General features: G+C 37.6%; 1 protein-coding gene across 24 annotated transcripts in view; it reads left to right on the plus strand.

The window, feature by feature from the left end:
• plcb4a (phospholipase C, beta 4a) overlaps positions 1-19,749 on the plus strand; it is a 628,445-nt gene that overhangs the window by 204,282 nt on the left and 404,414 nt on the right. For all 24 annotated transcript variants that reach the window (XM_069932452.1, XM_069932447.1, XM_069932454.1 and 21 more), the window contains one exon: positions 14,946-15,008. The gene's annotated coding sequence lies outside the window, so the exon portion shown is untranslated. The remainder of the gene's footprint in view (positions 1-14,945; positions 15,009-19,749) is intronic.

A 19,749-nucleotide genomic window follows, 5' to 3' on the forward strand; every position in this document is an offset into this window, starting at 1 on the left:
GAAAGTACATTACAAGATAGTGGGATGAAGTCTGACCGCTCTCCCCAAAACAAAATGAGATTCCATCCAGAATTTCTGAATTGTTCCTGTTTCTGGAAGAACATGGACTGTGGTGCGAATTGGCCTCTTGGCTCCAGCCTCCTGTGGCAGCTAGGCAGCTCCTTCATTTGCTTAAAGGTGTCCAGGATAATGATGAGAAGAATGAACAGCGTAGATATTTGTGAGGGAAAATGTCATCCATTCCACTTTTGAGGTGCATAAATGCGGTTCATTGTTCGGGACATAATGAAAGCTTATTAATATGTTCCAAGCTCAAGATCAGTGGATGCCAGAGAACCATGTTAGAAAGTACTGGAAATGCACAGATCAGCTCGAAAAAGAGAGAATTTTCAGAGAGCATGAATATGCTAATTTTTCATTCTACTAGAGCACCAACTTAATCGACTAAAAGGCAACTTGACCATCAGCACCGTGACCGTGTTCCACACCATCAAAGGTGGGCAGTGGACAAGATGATACAGAACAAGCTCTGTTCACAAGACGCGATAAATTTTTGCTGCCACACCTCTCTCATGCTTTGCTGGTTGTCAAAACTTTAATTGCTTAAAAAGTAATTTACAGATGTTACAAATGTATGACTATTCAAATAGGAACAACTATTAAAATACCCAGATTCTTAGGTATTCTTCAAGCATTTAAATTAACATTTTAAAATAAATCTATAGTTGTTGTAAATTAATGGAGAAACTGACATTCAGTTAGGCAAATATCGGGAATGGATTTGCCAATGGAATCATTGCAACTTCATGCTTTCCTGCAAAAATGGATGATCAAAGGCTGAGATACTATGGTGAACAGCTATCAGGATAATTGTGACTTATGCACTTTTTAGTAAATTCCAAATGAGGGAGCACTTACTCTGGGAAGTGTTTTAATTTGCAGAACTACGGGGACATTTAGCTTTGAGGTAATGTTGAATGTGCACAAAGGGTTAGATTTCAGCACATTTCTACCTGAAATTCTATGTGCATTTAATGCACATGAAATTCTCCTGAAACTGGCAAAAATTTCTAACAATAAGTCTTCAAGTTTGACTCATGAAAATGCCATTAATTTACCCAGAATACATTTCAAATGGTGATTTTAATTTAAGTGCCTGCCTAGGTTAGGCTACGCATGAAATCTCAACAAGGTAACCACTCAGATTTTATTTCAAGTGTGTGGCAAATAAGTGTGAAAAGATATTTCTTGTTGATTTTTTATATACATAAGGGCACTGCAGTTGTCAGCTGATCCCCCTTAGGTGATAATCGGTATAATCATTTCTTTTTGCTGTATTTTTTATTAATATTGCTTATCCCCAAATTATAGAAATGCAGTATAAAGCATTATGGTTTGGAGGGGCAAAGGGATGAAGTATAGTTTGGCAAATGATTGAAATAAAATATCCATGCAGTGTTTTTTTTAAAGTAAATCTGAAGATAGGTACACGCATTTCTCTGAGCCTCTCGATGTTGGAAATGTAATAATGGATAGAATTTAAATGTCTGGAGCAGCTGATCAGCAGAAGGGAGAGTTAGTTGAAGAATTGAATAATCAAATAAAAGCATGGCATTGATATATAATGCAACAGGAGAGTAGTGAAAGTCAAGGGGAAACATGCAGAATGTGCATTCATTGTTTTTGAAAGATTCAGAGGCAGAATTTCTCAGGATCAGAATTTATTGTCATGTCCACGTTTTGACATTCTTTGCTTTGTGGCAACATTACAGTTCCAAATATTGCTATAAAGTACATTTATAGCATGACCCATGAAGAAAATTCAAGGAGACCAAATGTTATGGAGTCAGAAATTCTCCTGTAGATGTGTGTGATGGAAAAAATGGATAATGTGAGAATATAATGTATGTTAGGGGATCTAAGGAGGCAGAGAAAGTATGTGAGAGAAGAATGCCATTTGAACAAAATGCATAGGAAAAGAAGTTGCTAAAACATGGAAGAAGCTACCCATCTCATCACTTCTGAGCCTCTTTCTTTTTTACCCTCTCACCTGCATCTACTACCTCTGACCCCCTTACCCATTTATCTGTTTTGGTCCCATTCCCTTCTTCTCTCCTCCCCTACCCCCACCTGTTTTCCTGAAAAAAGGGCACAGGCTCGAAACGTTCGTTACCTTTTGCTTCCTGTCAGTGCTGCATGACCTGCTGAGTTTCAGCTGAGCTTGTAGTTTGTTTCTGAAGTATCCTGTAGCTTTTTTGGCTCTGTTGTGCATTAAATCTTTGTATTAATAATGAATATTTCCTTTGTTTTTGCTGCTCATCCATTTGGTGAAATGCTGAACGGAATGCCATTGAACTTCACTCAATTTTTAGCCTTGAATATATCAGATTAGTGGCTCATGGCTTGGCAATAGGAGTCTCTTACAACAAAGCCAGATGCTGCAGAGTTCCAAATGTTGTTTTGCTGCAATCCCTTATCCTGCTTCACTTATTAATGTTTTACTACACTTCCCCTGTTCTATTTGGTGCAGATCTTGTCAGTAAAGAACAATCCTCCCCACAGGATCTTCTGTGGATTGGGAGCAGTGATAACAGGATCTTGTGTCTCGTCCCAGTGGGCTGACCAGCATCAACAGTGAATCTCTTCACAAGAGATATATAAGCATGAGCTCTTGAGGGTTAGGAGATTTATGCTCATTATCCACTTTTTCTCTCTCTACATTCTTATGATTATAGTAGAAAAGAAATATAGGAACATCTGACCGTTTTAGCCTGCTGTGGCATTCGACATAGTTCTTTTACCACAGTGGTAATTTCACATTATCTCATTTCCTTTCAATTCCTTTAATGTCCAAGAATCTATTGATTTCTGTTTTGAATGAACACAATGACTCTGCTTCCACAGTTTGCCAGAGTAGAAAGTTCCACATGTTCACCAAAGTCTGAAAAAGATTTCCTCAGTTTTATTTAAGGGGATACAGCATGATAACAAGTTCTCCAGCCCACAAGTCTGTGCAACCTAAAACCACCGATTAACTTACAAACCTCCTACGTTTTTAGTGGGTGGGAGGAAACCAGAGCACCCAGAGAAAGCCCATCAGGTCACGGGAAGAATGTATGAACTCCTTACAGACAGTACCAGATTTGAACCTGGATCACTGATGCTGTAACAGCATTGTGTGAACCATGATGACCTTCGAAACAAAGTTCAAAATATCCTTCTCCTTATTCCGAAACATTAACCCCAGTCCCAGATATCTTCATGGGAAATATTCTCCCTGCACCTAAACCGGACAAAACTTGCAAGAGTATCCCTGCCACTGACATTTGGTGAACATGTTGCCAGTTTACTGAGTGCTCTTTCTCTCCCTTCATAAATAATTGGATCACATTTGTGTAATGACATGGCCCAACAATTTGTTACCCCCCCAATCAAAGGAGCAGTACCTGAATCTAGAACATCACAGTACAGACAGGCCCTTCAGTAGTCTTTGGCAGCATTTACCACTAAAACCTCTCCCTTCAAGAGCCTGGAATGTAATTCATCAGATCCTTTGGATTTATCAGCTATCAGGTTCAAAAACTTATTTGATTTTTTTTTAAACTAAAATGTGATCCTTTTGATCCTTCTTCTTAACAGTCCCTTGATTGCCCAATATATTTGCCTCCTCTCAGGAAAAAAAACCAGCACTTTCCTAAATGTGGTATCACAAATTTGAACCTTGCCCCATTTGATAAGGAAAATAACTAACACATGAGCAAATAAGCATACCATGCTTTGATTTAGCCTTAATCCCATGCAAGTTACTGGTCCTGAGCCAAAAATGAACAAGTCTCCACATTAGCAATCCTTGTGTCACTTCCATTCATAATCTAAGTCACATTACCCTGACTGCTATTGCTTGAAATTCTTGTGTTGTTGAACCAACACCTTATTCATAAACACAGAGAGAGAGGGATAGTCAACAAGATATGCTTTGATGCCATTCTCTTCAGATCCTCCAGTCAACAATGTCTATGACCACAGTCTTCTCATGCCAATCCATTTCTTTATTTCAGCCCACCAGAGTAGTTGGCTTGAAATAGAATCATACTGATGACTGCTCGTTATTTGATATTGGTGTCATTCTTGCTAGATAGTTCAAATGTGAAGGGATTTGCAGAATGTTTATTTAGAATCAGATTTATAGAGTCATGTGAATAGAAACAGCTCCTCCAGTAGAGAGAGAGAGAGTGAGAGGGAGAGAGGGAGGAGAAGCTTGTTGGAACTGAAACAGAAGCTCCAGAGTGGCAGATGGCTGGAAGTGCTATAATAAGTGGAAGAGAAAGGAATTCTACTCTGTGGTAGCCTAAAAGAAAGAAGTTATCATCTGGAGAACCCTGATGGGGCAAGTTTCATCAGCAAGATATTAAGGTGACTTATGGTGGTACCTCAGTTGTATAAATCCTGGAACCACAAATCTCTTTGTGTAAATCTACCAGAACCTTCCTGAGTGGTAGCCATTTACCTTTCAAGCACCAAAGCCTGGTGAATTTTATATATGTTAAATTCTGTCCACAGTATAAGAATTTCTTGCAACCAGTGAACTTGGAAGAATGAGAAGTGAGATTGGACTGTGAACCAAATAACTTTTCTAAACTTAACACACATTATACACATGTGTGCTTTGAATTAGAAGGGGGTTAAATTAAGTAAGTTAATAAAAATAGAGTTGTTAAAGTTTGATTCTATTTTCATGTTTAAAGATGATTAAAAGCAAATTTTGTTTAACCATTTGTCATGAATGTCTATTGCTGCTGAGTTTTGATCTCCTTTGGGCTCGTAACACTTGTTATAAATACTATAGGGATGATCTATAATTTTTAAACTGATTTTTTTTAAAAAAGCTGATATCAGCTATATATGATTTATTATTAAAGGCTAGGGATAATTCCCTAGATAAGATTAAAAAGTTTTTGACCAAGATCTTCAACTTTCATTTTCAGATATTACATGGGATTCTATTTTTAAAATGTTAAATTCATCTTCTTTATGTGCGTGACATTCGCTTTTACAATTTAAGATAGTGCATCGAGCTTACTTTTCGAAACTTCAGTTGCCTAAATTTTACTCAAACATTTCCTTGAAATGTGACAGGTATAAGACTGAATAAGGAACTTTGTTACATATCCTCTATTTCCATTTTTTGGGAAGATCTCTTTTGTACCTTATCATTAAGTTCTCAATGTGAATCTAATTCCTTATCCTATAATTGCCCTATAATTGTTGGATCAACTAAGACAAATGATTTGAATTTAACTCTGTCTCAATCCCATGTTTCCCCTTTCCCCTCTTTTATTGCTAAACATTCAATATTGATGAGCCAGAAGATGCTGCCCCTCCAACTATATGCAATGGCTTTCTGATATGACGACATGCCTAACTTCTGGGGAAAAAAATCAGATGTTCTTCTATTGTAACGGATTTAAATTTTCTAAGTTTATTGGGTCATTTTTATCAATTATATTGGTCATTTATAAGATCACTTAGATCTTGCTTTGTGTGTTTGTGTTTTCTTTTTATGGTAGTGAAATTATATGTACTTACCAGATAACTTCAGAAGGGAAGGAGGTAGATTTTGTAGGATCATATAATATTTACTTTTTATTGAGTTTATATATAATTTTATTTTTATTATATAACTTTTTTTCTTTATATTCCTTTTTATTTATTACCTTTGATTAATGGCTTCTACATATTCTATTTCTGTAAAATCCAATAAAAATAATGAAAAAGAAAAGCATTTACTCAGGAAATTGGCATAGTTTATAAGGAAGGTAAATGAGCAGTAGTGGCATGGAACATATAGAGAGTAAAGAGGAGGAGGTGCTTGCTGCCTTACAACGAATAAAGGTAGATAAATCCCTGGGCCTGACTTGACATTTCCTCGGACCTTGAGGGAGACTAGTTTAAAAATTGCAGGGGCCCTGGAGGAAATATTTAAAACATCCTTAGCTATGGATGTGGTGACAGAGGATTGGAGGGTAGCTCATGTTGTTTCATTGTTCAAGAAAGTCTCCAAAAGTAAACAAGGAAATTACAGGCTGGTAAGCCTGATGTCAGTAGTAGGTAAATCATTGGAAGGTGTTCTGAGAGATCGGATATACAAGTATTTGAAAAGCCAAAGGCTGATTAAGGATAGTCAACATGGCTTTGTCCATGGCAGGTCGTGTTTAACAAACATTATAGAGTTTTTCAAAGAGGTTACCAAGAAAATAGATGAAAGAGAGGCTGTGGATGACCTTTGACAAGGTCTCACATGGGAGGTTAGTTCAGAAAATTCAGACACTAGGTATCCATGGAAAGGTCATAAAGTGGATTCGGACTTGGCTGAATGAGAGAAGACAGAGTGGTAGTGGATGATTGTTCTCAGACTGGATGTTTGTGCTTCCATTTGGTGTGTCTCAGGGATCGGTTGTTGTTTGTTGTCTATATCAATGATCTGGATGGATAATGTGGTAAATTAGATCAGCAAGTTTGCTGATGACACTAAGGTTGAAGGCATTGGACAGCAAGGAAGGTTTTCAAAACTTGCAGAGGGATCTGGACCATCTGGAAAAATGGGTCAGAAAATGGCATTTAATGCAGAAAAGTGTGAGGTGTTGCATTTTGGAAGGCAAAACCAAGGGAGGACATACACAGTAAACAGTAGGACAGAGGAGTGCAGAGGAACAAAGGGATCTGGGAATACAGATACATAATTCCCTGAAAGTGGCATCACAGGTAGACATTGTTGTGAAGATAGCTTTTGGCATCTTGGCCTTTATAAATCAAAGTATTGAGTACAAGAGTTGAGATATTATTGATGAAGTTGTATCAGGAAACTACACCTGGAACTATCTGATCTCAGAAGGTAAGCAGGCACAGGACTGGTCAGTACTTGGAGGGGAAACTGCCGAGGAACACCAGGTGCTGTAGGTTTCTGTGAGGGCACTCGACAAATTGGTGATTTAAAAAATATTTTTTTTAAATGTTTGTTACATTTTAAATGTAATACTACACGACAATAATGGAACCTTTATCTTTACATCGATGAGGCCTCATCTGCAGTACTGTGCAGTTCTGGTCGCCAAACTACAGGAAGGATGTCAGTAAGATTGAAAGAGTGTAGAGAAGATTTACTAGGATGTTGCTGGGATCTCAGGAGTTGAGCTACAGGGAAAGATTAAACAGATTAGGACTTTATTAATTAGAGTGTAGAAGGATGAAGGGAGATTTGATAGAGGTTTACAAAATTATGAAAGGTATCGACAGAGTAAATACGAGATTAGGAGAGATGAATACAAGAGAGCATGGCTTAAGGGTAAAGGGGGAAAGGTTCAGGGGATCATTAGGGGGTACATCTTCACTCAGAGAGCAGTGGGAGTGTGGAATGAGCTGCCATCTGACAGGGTAAATGCAGGCTCACTCTTAAATTTGAAGAATAAGAGGAGTCACATGATGGAGTAGCGGCCGGTCGGGAAAACCAGCCCTCTCCAGGAAAATAGTAAAAAAGTTAGGAAAAAGCAAAGCATAGCAAAAAAAATATAAGAAATAGAAGATAAAGATACAGAGAAGAGAAAGAAGATGGCTCCCAAGAAGGAGAAAGTAAAAGCAACTGGAAAAAAAGTAGAAAAGTCATCGGAGAAGATAGAAGAAGGCCTTACCTGCATGAAGGAACAGGACGCTGTGGAGGCCACCCGACCCTCGAGGTCAGTAACCTGCCCTGCGGAGTCACGACCCACCAGCCAGTGGACTACAAAAATGGTTCTCGGAGCCAAACAAAAGTGCGCAGTGCGCAATCAAAGGAGAAAGACGACACCGGCGGGAGGGGGGCTCAGCAGAAGAGCGGGTTGTCACAGAGCGAACAGCTGAGGGACGCCCGACACCAGGGCACTCAGCTGGAGGACGAGGAAGCCAGCAGAAGAGGGAGCGATGAAACAGATGTAGAATACAGATGGAGGGATGACCAACAAGAAGATCAATGTCAAAAAGCACGACAGACAAGCAGCTCAGGAGGGGAGGACCAGCAACAAGAGGCTCAGCAAGAAGAGGCCCGACAAAAAGATACAAGCAGCTCATCAGGAAAAACAGAAGAGACACAGACACAAAGAAAAGAAGACACAAACACAGATACAGACACAGAAGAAGAGGAAGAAGAAGACCAAGATCTTCACAGAGAAGTAGAAGGTAAAACTGATGAACAGAATATAGATAAAGTCTTTTTTGAAGAACAAATGAGATCATTAAAAGAATGGTTATATTAGAGTTTAATGCAATTAAAAGGAAAATGAAAAGAACAAAAGATAAAATGCAAAGGTTAGAACTGGTAATGACAGAAATAGGGAAAAGAGTAGAGAATGTTGAAGAGCGGGAAACGGCTTTAGAAATGAAAGTGAATGACTTAAGAGAAAAATTGGAAGAAAGTGACAAAAAAATTAAAGAGACACAAAAATTATTATCTCAGAAAATTGATATGTTGGAAAATTATAGTAGGCGAAACAACATAAAAATAGTAGGCCTGAAGGAGGGTGAAGAAGGCACAGATATAAAGGAATTTATAAAAGGATGGATCTCGAAGGTCCTGGGAATGACAGAAATGCAGGAAGAAATGGAAATAGAAAGGGCACACCGAGCATTAGCTCTGAAACCACAGGCACATCAAACACTAAGATCCATCTTAGTAAAATTTTTGAGATACACGACAAGGGGAAATATACTGGAACGGGCAAGGAATAAAGTTAGAGAAGATAATAAACCATTGGAATACAAGAGTCAAAAAATATTTTTTTACCCAGACATAAGTTTTGAACTCTTAAAGAAGAGGAAGGAGTTTAATACAGCGAAATCGATTTTATGGAAATAAGGTTACAAATTCATATTAAAACATCTATCCGAACTTAAAATATTTATACCTCGGATCCAGAGAAAGCGCAAGAATTCACAGAACGTTTGCAGGAAAGATGAAGAGATGTAACAAGAATGAAGAACAGCAATAAAGTATATATGAAGATGTAAAAACAATGTATATGTAAAGAACTAAAGAGGGAAAAGAGAAGGAAAGGAAGAGAGTAAGGGGGGGGAGAGAGAGAGTTTTGTTATATGTGGGTTTTTTTTAAAAGTGTTTTCTGGAGAGGGCTGGGTGGAGGGGGAATAACCGTCACTGCAAAATCAGTTGACGCTGTGAACAAGATAGCAATCCAAATGAAAAGGGGAGTTGTGGTTGCCTGGCAAGGGATATGGGGCAACTCAGGGGTGGGGGGGGAATCTTTTGGGGTTAAGATATTAGTGGATGTGGGAACTGCAGGGGTACTTTATGACTTAAATGTGTTGTCGTATATTAAGTGTAATAAGAGAAAACTAAGAGATGAAAATGGGGAAAAGGGGGACGGAGGTGGCGAAGAGGTGGAAAAGAGGTGTATGCAAGATATAAGATGGCCATGTTGAACTATATGACTATAAACATTAATGGAATACATAACCAAATTAAAAGGAAGAGGCTACTAAATTTATTGAAGAAGGAAAAAATAGATATAGCATTTGTGCAGGAAATGCATCTAACTGAAGCGGAACATAACAAATTAAACAGAGACTGGGTAGGACACGTAACGGCAGCATCCTATAATTCAAAAGCTAGAGGTGTAGCCATACTAGTTAACAAAAGTGTACCAATCAAAATAGAGGAAGAAATAATAGATCCAGCAGGGAGGTATGAAATGATAATGTGTCAGATATACTTAGAATTTTGGAATTTGCTCAATATATATGCGCCTAATGAGGAGGATCAAAAGTTTAAGCAGGTTATTTTTTTGAAGATTGTAGACACACAAGGAAATATGTTGATAGGAGGGGATTTTAACCTTAATTTGGACCCAATGTTAGATAAAACTGGACAAAAGACAAGTAAAAAGAATAAAGTAGCCAAATGTATGGTTATATCAATGCAGGAAATGAAACTTATGAATATATGGAGGAGGCAACACCCAAGAGAGAAGGAATTTTCATAGTATTCGAGTAGGCACAAAACTTACTCAAGGATTGATATGTTTTTGTTGTCAGCCCATATTTAAGGGAGAGTTAGGAAAACTGAGTATAAAGCTAGACTACTATCAGATCATTCACCCCTATTATTAGCCACAGAACTGGAGGACATCCCATCAAGAACATATAGATGGAGGTTAAACTCCATGCTACTTAAAAGACAGGAATTTAGGGAGTTTATTGAACGCCAAATTAAAACATATTTTGAAATAAACACAGGATCAGTGAAAAACAAATTTATATTCTGGGACGCAATAAAAGCCTTTATTAGAGGGCAGATAATAAGTTATGTGACTAAGATGAAAAAGGATTACAATCGGGAAATAGAGCAGTTGGAAAGGGAGATAGTAAGTACAGAAAAGAAATTAGTAAAAAAGGATGATATATCGAAAAGGAGAGAATTGGCGGACAAAATAGTTAAATATGAAACATTACAAACATACAAGGTGGAGAAGAACATAATGAAAACAAACCAAAAGTATTACAAAGTGGGAGAAAAAATACATAAAATATTAGCCTGGCAACTTAGAACAAGCTAAAAGAATGATACTGGCATCAAGGAAAAAGGACAAACAAATTACATATAATTCAACAGAAATTAATGAAAATTTTAAGGAATTTTATGAACAATTGTATCAAACTGAGAACGAGGGGAAATATGACAAAATAGAGGAATTTTTAACTAAAATTGAATTTCCAAAATTGCAAGAAGAATAACAAAACAAACTAATAAAACCATTTGAAATAGAGGAAATACAGGGTATATTAAAAAAGCTGCCGAACAATAAAGAGGATGGATTTCCAATAGAATTCCATAAAACATTTAAAGAGTTATTAATTCCTCCTCTCCTGGAAGTAATGAACCAGATAGAAGAAACACAAAACTTGTCAGATTCATGTAAAACAGCAATAATTACAGTAATACCAAAGACGGGGAAGGATCCATTAACACCAGCATCACATAGACCAATATCTCTACTTAACTCAGACTATAAAAATATAGGTAAATTATTAGCAAACAGATTGGCCGATTATGAACCTAAAATAGTAAAACAAGATCAAACTGGATTTATTAAGAAAAGACGAACAGCGGACAATGTCTGCAAATTTATTAATCTAATCCACACAGTTCAAGCAAATAAGAAACCAACAGTGGCTGTTGCTCTAGATGCAGAAAAAGCCTTTGACAGAGTAGAGTGGAATTACTTATTTAAAGTATTACAGAAGTTCAATCTACCAGAAAAATATATAAATTGGATTAAAGCATTGTATAATGGACCATTGGCGAAGGTAACAGTAAATGGATATGTATCGAGTCACTTTAAATTAAGTAGGTCAACTAGACAGGGATGTCCACTATCTCCCTCATTGTTCGCCTTAGCAATAGAACCTTTGGCAGAACTGATAAGAACATAAAATAAAATAAAAGGGATAAAAATAAAGGAGAAGGAGTATAAAATCAGCTTATTTGCAGATTTCATCATTGTATACCTAACAGAACCAGAGGTATCAGTAAAAGAATTACATAAGAAATTGAAGGAATATGGAGAAATATCGGGGTACAAGATAAATGCAAATAAAAGTGAAGTGATGCCAATGAGTAACCCAGACTATACAGAACTTAAAAAAGAATCACCATTTAAATGGCAAGCACAAGCAATCCGATACCTAGGGATCAGGTTAGATAATAACTTAAGCCACTTGTACAAATTAAATTATCAGCCACTAATAAAGAAATTGCAGGAAGACTTAGAACATTGGAAAGAATTACCGCTAATATTGATAGGGAGGGTAAACTGCATTAAAATGAACGTGTTCCCAGGGATACAATACTTATTTCAAATGTTACCAATTCCTTTAACAGAAAAATTCTTGAAAGAACTAAAGAGAATAATAAGGAAATTCTTCTGGAAAGGAGGAATCCAAGGGTAGCATTAGATAAGTTAGCAGAAAGGTATAATCAAGGTGGTTTGCAGTTACCAAATTTTAGAAATTATTAGAGAGCCGCACAATTAAGATATTTATCAGATTTTTACCAGACAAGGGAAAAACCAGACTGGACTAAGATAGAACTAGATAAAATAGGGGAAAAGGTACCGGAACATTTACTTTATAATTGGGATGAAAAGCTGGTGTAATATAAAAACTCACCAGTACTGCATCATTTACTTAATACATGGAAGAAGATCCACTTAGAAAGAAAAAAAACGATTTATCAAATACCAAAATTATTATTGATGCAAAATCCGCTTATCCCTTTCACAATAGACAACCTTTCCTTTAGAAAATGGGAGAGGAAAGGAATCAAAAGAATAGAAAATTGTTTTTTAATTTATTAACATTTGAATAGTTGAAGTACAAATATGGAATAACTCATGGTACAATGTTTGCATATCATCAATTGAAAGCTTGTTTAAAGGATAAATTGGGAAACAGCTTGAGATTACCTGAAGGAAGCAGCTTTGTGATTACAGACACAATGATAATTAAAAGATTTATGACCAACATGTACATGAAGCTGCAAGATAAGGAAAATAAAATAAATTATAAACCTAAACAGAAGTGGGAAAAGGATCTAAACATAAAGATAAAAAATGAAGTATGGGAAAAGTTATGTTCTGGAACTATGAAGAATACAATAACCAACACAAGGTTATGCATGATACAGTATAATTGGTAACACAGGGTATATATTACTCCTCAAAAATTAAAAAAATGGGATTCAACATTATCGGATAGATGTTTTCACTGTAAGAAGGAAATGGGAACAGCACTACATGCAACTTGGGCATGTACAAAAGTAAATACGTTTTGGGAAGAATTAAATCAGATACTAAATAAAAGTACAAAAAGTAACATAAGAAGTAGAGAATTAGGCCTCAAATTGGATAAAGTGAAAAAAAAATTCATTATGATAGCCCTAGCAATAGCAAAAAAATGTATAATGTCAACTTGGAAAATTGAAGAGAGCATGAGTATACAGCAATGGTACATGGAAATGAATAAATGTATTCCATTGGAAAAAATAACATATAATTTAAAAAATAAAGTCACAAATGTTTGAACAAATTTGGGAACGATATCAGAGAGAGCTTACCTATGACCTCCATCCCCTAAAATGAGAATGAAAATGATAAGAAGACAAAATGACTTTGAAATTGAGTCACATAGTTTTTGTTTAGATTTTTGTGTTTGATCACATTGTAATACCAGGTTGGGTAGACTTTACTGGCTTCCATCTACCTCATGTTATTGGTAAATATAACAGTGTTTGATTGCATTCATGGTGCTGACAGTCTGTAACCTAATCCCGCAACAGGAGGGAATTATAGTTGAAGTGCTAATTCTATATAATTTCCCTTAAGGTTGATGTCCTAAATGCCCAAACTGACTGATCAAGCAAATGTACAATAGGAAACCATCCATTATCCACTGGTTGATTTTCATTTTATTGTGGACTTACTTTTTGGTAGAAATAAACTTCAATCTGCCCTGGCTTATTGGTCGGTTTGTTGAAACCGTGAAGATTAGTTTTTCTAAACGTAAACCTAATAGCTTCCTTACTGTCCCTAATGATGTAGGTTCAGAATAAGAAAATTCTGCTGTTAATGGTTTATTCTGCTTAATATGTGTGGACTACTTGTTCCTATTGAGATTTGATGGATTTAGTTGGCTTTCTTTCAATAGTTGTTTTTCTTGGACTCGATAACACAAGACAACTCTGTGACTGAGATAGATGGTAACTTTATCTATCTCCATCACAGAGTTATACATCATAGAAACAGTCTGTTTGCCCAAGTTGTCTCTCTGCACCAGTTCCATCTCTCTTTCCTATCCAAGCACCAATCAAAATTTCAGTTAAATATTGTAATTATGCCCACCCACTTCCTCTGGCCTCTTTTTGTGTATTCACCATCCTCTGTGTGGGAAAAATTGCCCCTCAGATCTTCTTTAAATCTTTCCCCTTTCCCCTACACTGTGGGGAAAAAAAGATGTGACCATTTGCCTTTTCTAAGCCCTTCTTGATTTTATCTTCCTCGAATAAAGCCCTTACCTATTCAATCTCTCCTCATAACTCAACCCTCCAGTCTTAGTAAAGTCCTTCTGAATATCTTCTGCACCCTTTCTAGATTATCACATCCTTTCAATCACTGGATGACCAGACCTGCATTAAGTACTCCAAATGTGATCTCACAAATGTCCTGTACATTGTAATATGACGTCCAGCTCTTGTACTCAGTGACCTGATCAATGAAGGCAAGCATGTCAAATACCTTATTCCTCACCCTGTCTGTCTACCTGTGTTGCTGCTGTCCAGGAACTATGTCCTTGCAACCTTGAGTCTCTCTGTTCCACAACAATCTGCCGGATCCTACCATGTATTGTGGAAGTCCTGCCCTGATTTAACTTCCCAAAGACATTCCAAAGCTGGACAGTGTTGGATGGTTAATGGGTGTATTTGAGCGGCACAGGCTAATGGATTGGAAGGGCCTGTTGTGTGCTGTATCTCTAAATTATTTTAAAAAAATAAAATTGCAACACTTTTCACTTGTCTGAGTTAAATTCCATCTGCCAATCCTTGTCCATTCTCCCACATGATCTGCATCTGGTTGTAATCTTGGATAACCTACTTCGCTATCCAGCTGCATTTTTGGCAAGTTTAAGTTTAATTACCTACTTTTGGTTGAACCAATAAGCTAACAATGGCTTTGATGGCTATCATTGTTGAATTAAAACTAAATTTATTTCCTTGAAAGTCAGATGATGCTTTTGATATCATATAGAGTTGTTGGATCCCATGAATGATTGCCTATGTATAATTTTTTTAAGAAAATTCTTTACCCATGAGATTTTCAATGAATCTTGTTTTTTTTATTCTTTTGCAGAAGAACCCATGAAGCATTGGACAAAATAGAACACATTCATCCAAGCGTGTCGATCATTTTTAAGTAAGTTTTTCAAATAGCAGTGATTATTCAAGATTCAAGATTCTTTTATTGTCATATAGTTGTACAGAGCATGTTATATTACACAAAATTGCCTTCCATCTACCGCAAGGTAGACAAAGAGCCACTATTAGTTTGTCTGGTGCCCCTTACAGAATGAGAGAAAGAGAAGCAAAAGAATGTCCCTTCAGAGACATTGCACGTCTATGGATTCGCCTCCAGTCAGGGCTTGCGCTACCTCTAGGCGAATTAGGCAGCTGCCTAGTGGGCAGACCTCAGAGAGGTGAAGTCAGGATGGCCAAATGTCCTGTGTGAAATTTGAAGAAGTATACTCATTAGTTGGTGTCCTTCAGTTCATTGGCTGCATGGGCGCGCCATCTTCTTTTACACATGCACGAGTGCCAGCTAGAGCATGTGTGATCGAATTGAGTACAGTGGCCAGCAGGCACGTGCACGGTGGGCCGCAGATGGGAAATGTTTAATGCAGCTATACGCAGATGCATAGTTCTGGCGCAATCAGCAGTGGCCGGAAAACTTCAGATGACATCTAGTAGAGTACTGAGTGGTGGGCTTTGAAGATAGGCCAGAACAGTGTGTGGGGGGGGGGGGGTGGTGTGGTGGGCCAGTTGGCTTGGACCTACAATTTTTGAGGGGGCCTACTCCCCCAGATAGAGGCAAAAAGGGGGTGGGACCCTTTGCATTCGTAAAGAATATTGATATTCTAAAGAAAGTCAAGGTGGGATCCTTTGGCACAAAATATTAATATTTTAAAGAAGATAGATAAAAGATTAATATAGATGAATAAATGCAGGTAACTGAAATGTATCTTGCTGTGGTGGTCACACACACAAATAAAAATAGTATCATTTCCCACACTTTTCACAACTGCCACAACACTTGCTGTGCAAGTGCATCACGTGGGAATGGTGATCGTGTCTGCCTTGCTATCGAGCAGTAGCTTGTGTGACAGGGTAATTAGAGGTGGTTTGGGAGGAATTGTTAGAGCAGGTTGCACACAAACATTTTAAAACAGAATATTTGCAGGACTTTTACAGAGTGCTTTTTATATGAGGCAACAAAGTATCAACGTACAGCTTGCCTGGGAGTGCATGTAATTTTTGCAGGTAGGGGGAAAACAGTTTTGCTCTCAGAGAGGGAGGGAGTGAAACAGAGGAGAGACATAGAAATCAGTTCCAGAGGGACAAGCTGGCAAACTTTGGAAGGCTGCCTGGTCAAAGGAGAAGACTGGCGGTGTGAAAGGTGACCTGAAAGAAAGAGGATCATCTGGAGAACCCTGAAGGGGCAAGTTTTGTCAACAAGACTAATTGAGAAGGAATCAGGGGCGGATGTCCTGGAAAAGGAATCTCTCTCTGAAAACCAGCAAGAACTCTCCTGAGTGGTAACCATTTGCCTGTTAAGCACCAAAGACTGGTGAACTTTATTAATGCTAACTTCTGTGCAACCAGTGAGATTGGACTGTGATCCAAAGAACTTTTCTAATCTTAAATATAAATTACACACACTTGCGCTTAGTATTAGAGGGGGGGGGGATTAAGTAGTTAGGTGGGTTAAGTAATAAGTTAAAGTTTAATTCTGTTTTCTTGTTCAAATGTAATTAAAAACTACTTTTGTTGAAGTAACCATGTGTTGTAGTAAATATCTATTGCTTTTGGTTTTTGGGGTCCTCTGGACTCCGTAACACTTGATAGAACCTGTCTTACCCCATCAGTTTCTTTGTGCTCGTATATTTGTTGGTTTATAAATAAATATCTGTGATGAGCCTGCACAACACCCACAACATATCTCTTTATTAAATTTCAGAAAACTTAGCTTTGACAGCAGATAAATGCTAAGACTTTGAGTAGTCAGGCCTATGAATAGTTTCAATGCTTGTTGATAAAAGATATTATTTTTTAAATAATTGATTCATTATTAGCTTTGCTATTTAGTGCTATCGTTGGCATTTTATACACTCTTGTTTTTATATTTTGTTAACTGTTAATACAAAATACTTTTTAAACTCATATTTAATATTATGTTAAATATAATAGAGCCACAAAGTTTGTGAAAACTGTTACGGAGTCCAGAGGACCCCAAAACCCAACAGCAATAGATATGCATTACGACAAAGGGTTACTTAAACAAAAGTTGCTTTTAATTATCTTTGCACATGAAAACAGAATCAAACTTTAACTTATTACTATCAACTTACTTAACCCCCCTCTAATTCTAAGTGCACATGTGTGTAATGTGTATATAAGTGCAGAAAAGTTCTTTGGTTCACAGTCCAATGTCACAGTGGTTACTGTGCACAGAAGTTAGCATCAATAAAATTCACCAGGCTTTGATGCTTAACAAGCAAATGGTTATCACTCAGAAGGGTTCTTGTTGGTTTTCGGAGAGATTCTTTTTGTTCCAGGTCATCCGTGCCTGATTCCTTTTTAATCAGTCATGCTGACGAAACTTTCTCCCTTCAGGGTTCTCCAGATAATCCTCTTTCTTTTAGGTCACCAAAGGGTTTCTTTCAGACAGCCAGTCTTCTCCTTTGACCAGGCAGACTTCTAAAGTTTGCCAGCTTGTCCCTCTGGAACAGAAGTTTCTGTCTCTCCTCTCTCTCACTTTCTCCCTCCCTCCCTCTCTGAGAGCAAAGCTGTTCTGCTTCTGCCTGCAAAGATCACATGCTCTTCCAGGCAAGCTGCTGCTGTATGTTGCCTTTTGCAAAATAGCACTCTGCAAAAGTCCTGCAAAAATCTGTGTTTTAAAATGTTTGTGTGCAACCTTCTCTACAATCCTCCCAAACCACCTCTTAAAAACTCTGTCACAAAACCTTCTAGGTCAGTAATTTTGCCTTGGTCTTTCTTGCAATTGAAAGTAAATTTAACAGTTTCATGTTTTGTGCTTTAATTTTTCTATAAAACATCCGTTTTTGAAAATCGAAGTTGGCAGTTTTTTTTAGGCGGGGGGTGTTTGAGGGTTCAACTAGTTGACCTTGCGTAGGGCACAAAATAGTCTGGCACTGGCCCTGCCTCCAGTGCTCCTGCGGCTTCTGCAGCCACTTGAAGAGCAGATTTGAAGCATCTGTCCTTAACTGTAACAGAAAATGTTGGAAACACTCAGCAACTCAGGCAGAACAGAGGGAAGGTCTTCTACATGAAATGTGACTTTGTATTTCCAGGAGCTGTCTGACCAGCCTAATGTTTATAATTTCCATCATCTACAATTATTTTTTTGATTGTTTTTGACTCCCTATAGTACTGATATTGCTGAACACAGCTTTTGAGTTCTTTGAGAAGACCATGCATGTTTCAGCTGTTTGTTGGCATCAGGGTCAGTGTTTGGAAATTCCTCAGGAGCAGGGCAGTCTGAAATGAGCAATGACCCTGTGCATTCATCTCACCAAAACATGGCTCAATGAAGTGCTGTTTCAAGCTCCCTGGTGGTGTGGCCTTCCATGCACCTCCAGTTTTGGCTTGTGGCCCAGCTGCAGGAGAGCCCAGATCATCAAGTTACTTGGGCTGGAAAGAGTTTCTTGTTACCATGAGAGTTTAGCTGTGTGTATGCAAGATTAACAGTTACTTGCATAATCTCACTTTTGAGAGATTATGACACTGAATTTAGTTATTGAATTTCAGAATCGGGCTTTATTGCCATGAACAAGTCATGAAATTCGGTGTTTTCCAGCAGCAGAATCGTAGAGCAAACATTCATATTATGACCATCTTATGAGATTACTATAAAAAAATTAAAATAGTAAGGCAGTGTCTTTGGTTCATTGATTATTCAGGAATCTGATGGCAGCAGGGAAGAAACTGTCCTTGTGCTGTTGAGTGCTCTCCTTTAGACTCCTGTACCTTTTTTCTGATGGTAGCATGGTGAAGAGGACATGGTCTGGGTGATGGGGGTCTTTGAGGATAGAAGCTGCATTTTTAAGGCACCGCCTCTTATAGATGTCCTTGATGGAAGGACATCTGGTGCCTGTGATGTCACAGGCTGTTAACAACTTTTTGGAGTTTATTCTTGTCCTGAGAATTTCATCTCAAATTTAAAAGATTTTCTCCAAATTTAAAAATGACATGACAGCAAAGAGCCATTGAAGTAAAGTAGGTGGGTTAGGATCCTTCCATATATGGATTTTCTAGCCAATAATGTTGAAAAGGCAATTATTCACTGTGCGAAGGCAGGCATGTGCCCGGTCTCTGCTGGTATGATTCCATTAAATTTGAAGAAATTTTGATGACTGTTTATTCAATGTTTCCATATAGTTTAAGAATCATAATTTTATACTGGATTCTCTCCTAGCTCTTTATGGTAAATTTAGTTTTAACCAGGAAACCCTTTGTTTTCCTTCTTTACTCTCAGAATGGACTACCCAGTCCCTTTTTTTTAGATTAGTTAAGGGAGATTTTGCAATAAAAATTAACTTTATTCTCTTTTTTTTCTTTTGGTTTTACAAGAGTAGAGGAAATTTATGATTTAAATATATATTTTTGTTAAATACTAATATGTTCTTTTTCTTACACACTTGTATATATTAATATATACTTCTTTGGCTTGGCTTCGTGGACGAAGATTTATGGAGGGGGTAAATATCCATGTCAGCTGCAGGCTCGTTTGTGGCTGACAAGTCCGATGCGGGACAGGCAGACACGGTTGCAGCGGTTGCAGGGGAAAATTGGTTGGTTGGGGTTGGGTGTTGGGTTTTTCCTCCTTTGCCTTTTGTCAGTGAGGTGGGCTCTGCGGTCTT

Source organism: Narcine bancroftii, chromosome 4 (genome assembly GCF_036971445.1).
Source record: "Narcine bancroftii isolate sNarBan1 chromosome 4, sNarBan1.hap1, whole genome shotgun sequence".
Classification (NCBI taxonomy): domain Eukaryota; kingdom Metazoa; phylum Chordata; class Chondrichthyes; order Torpediniformes; family Narcinidae; genus Narcine; species Narcine bancroftii.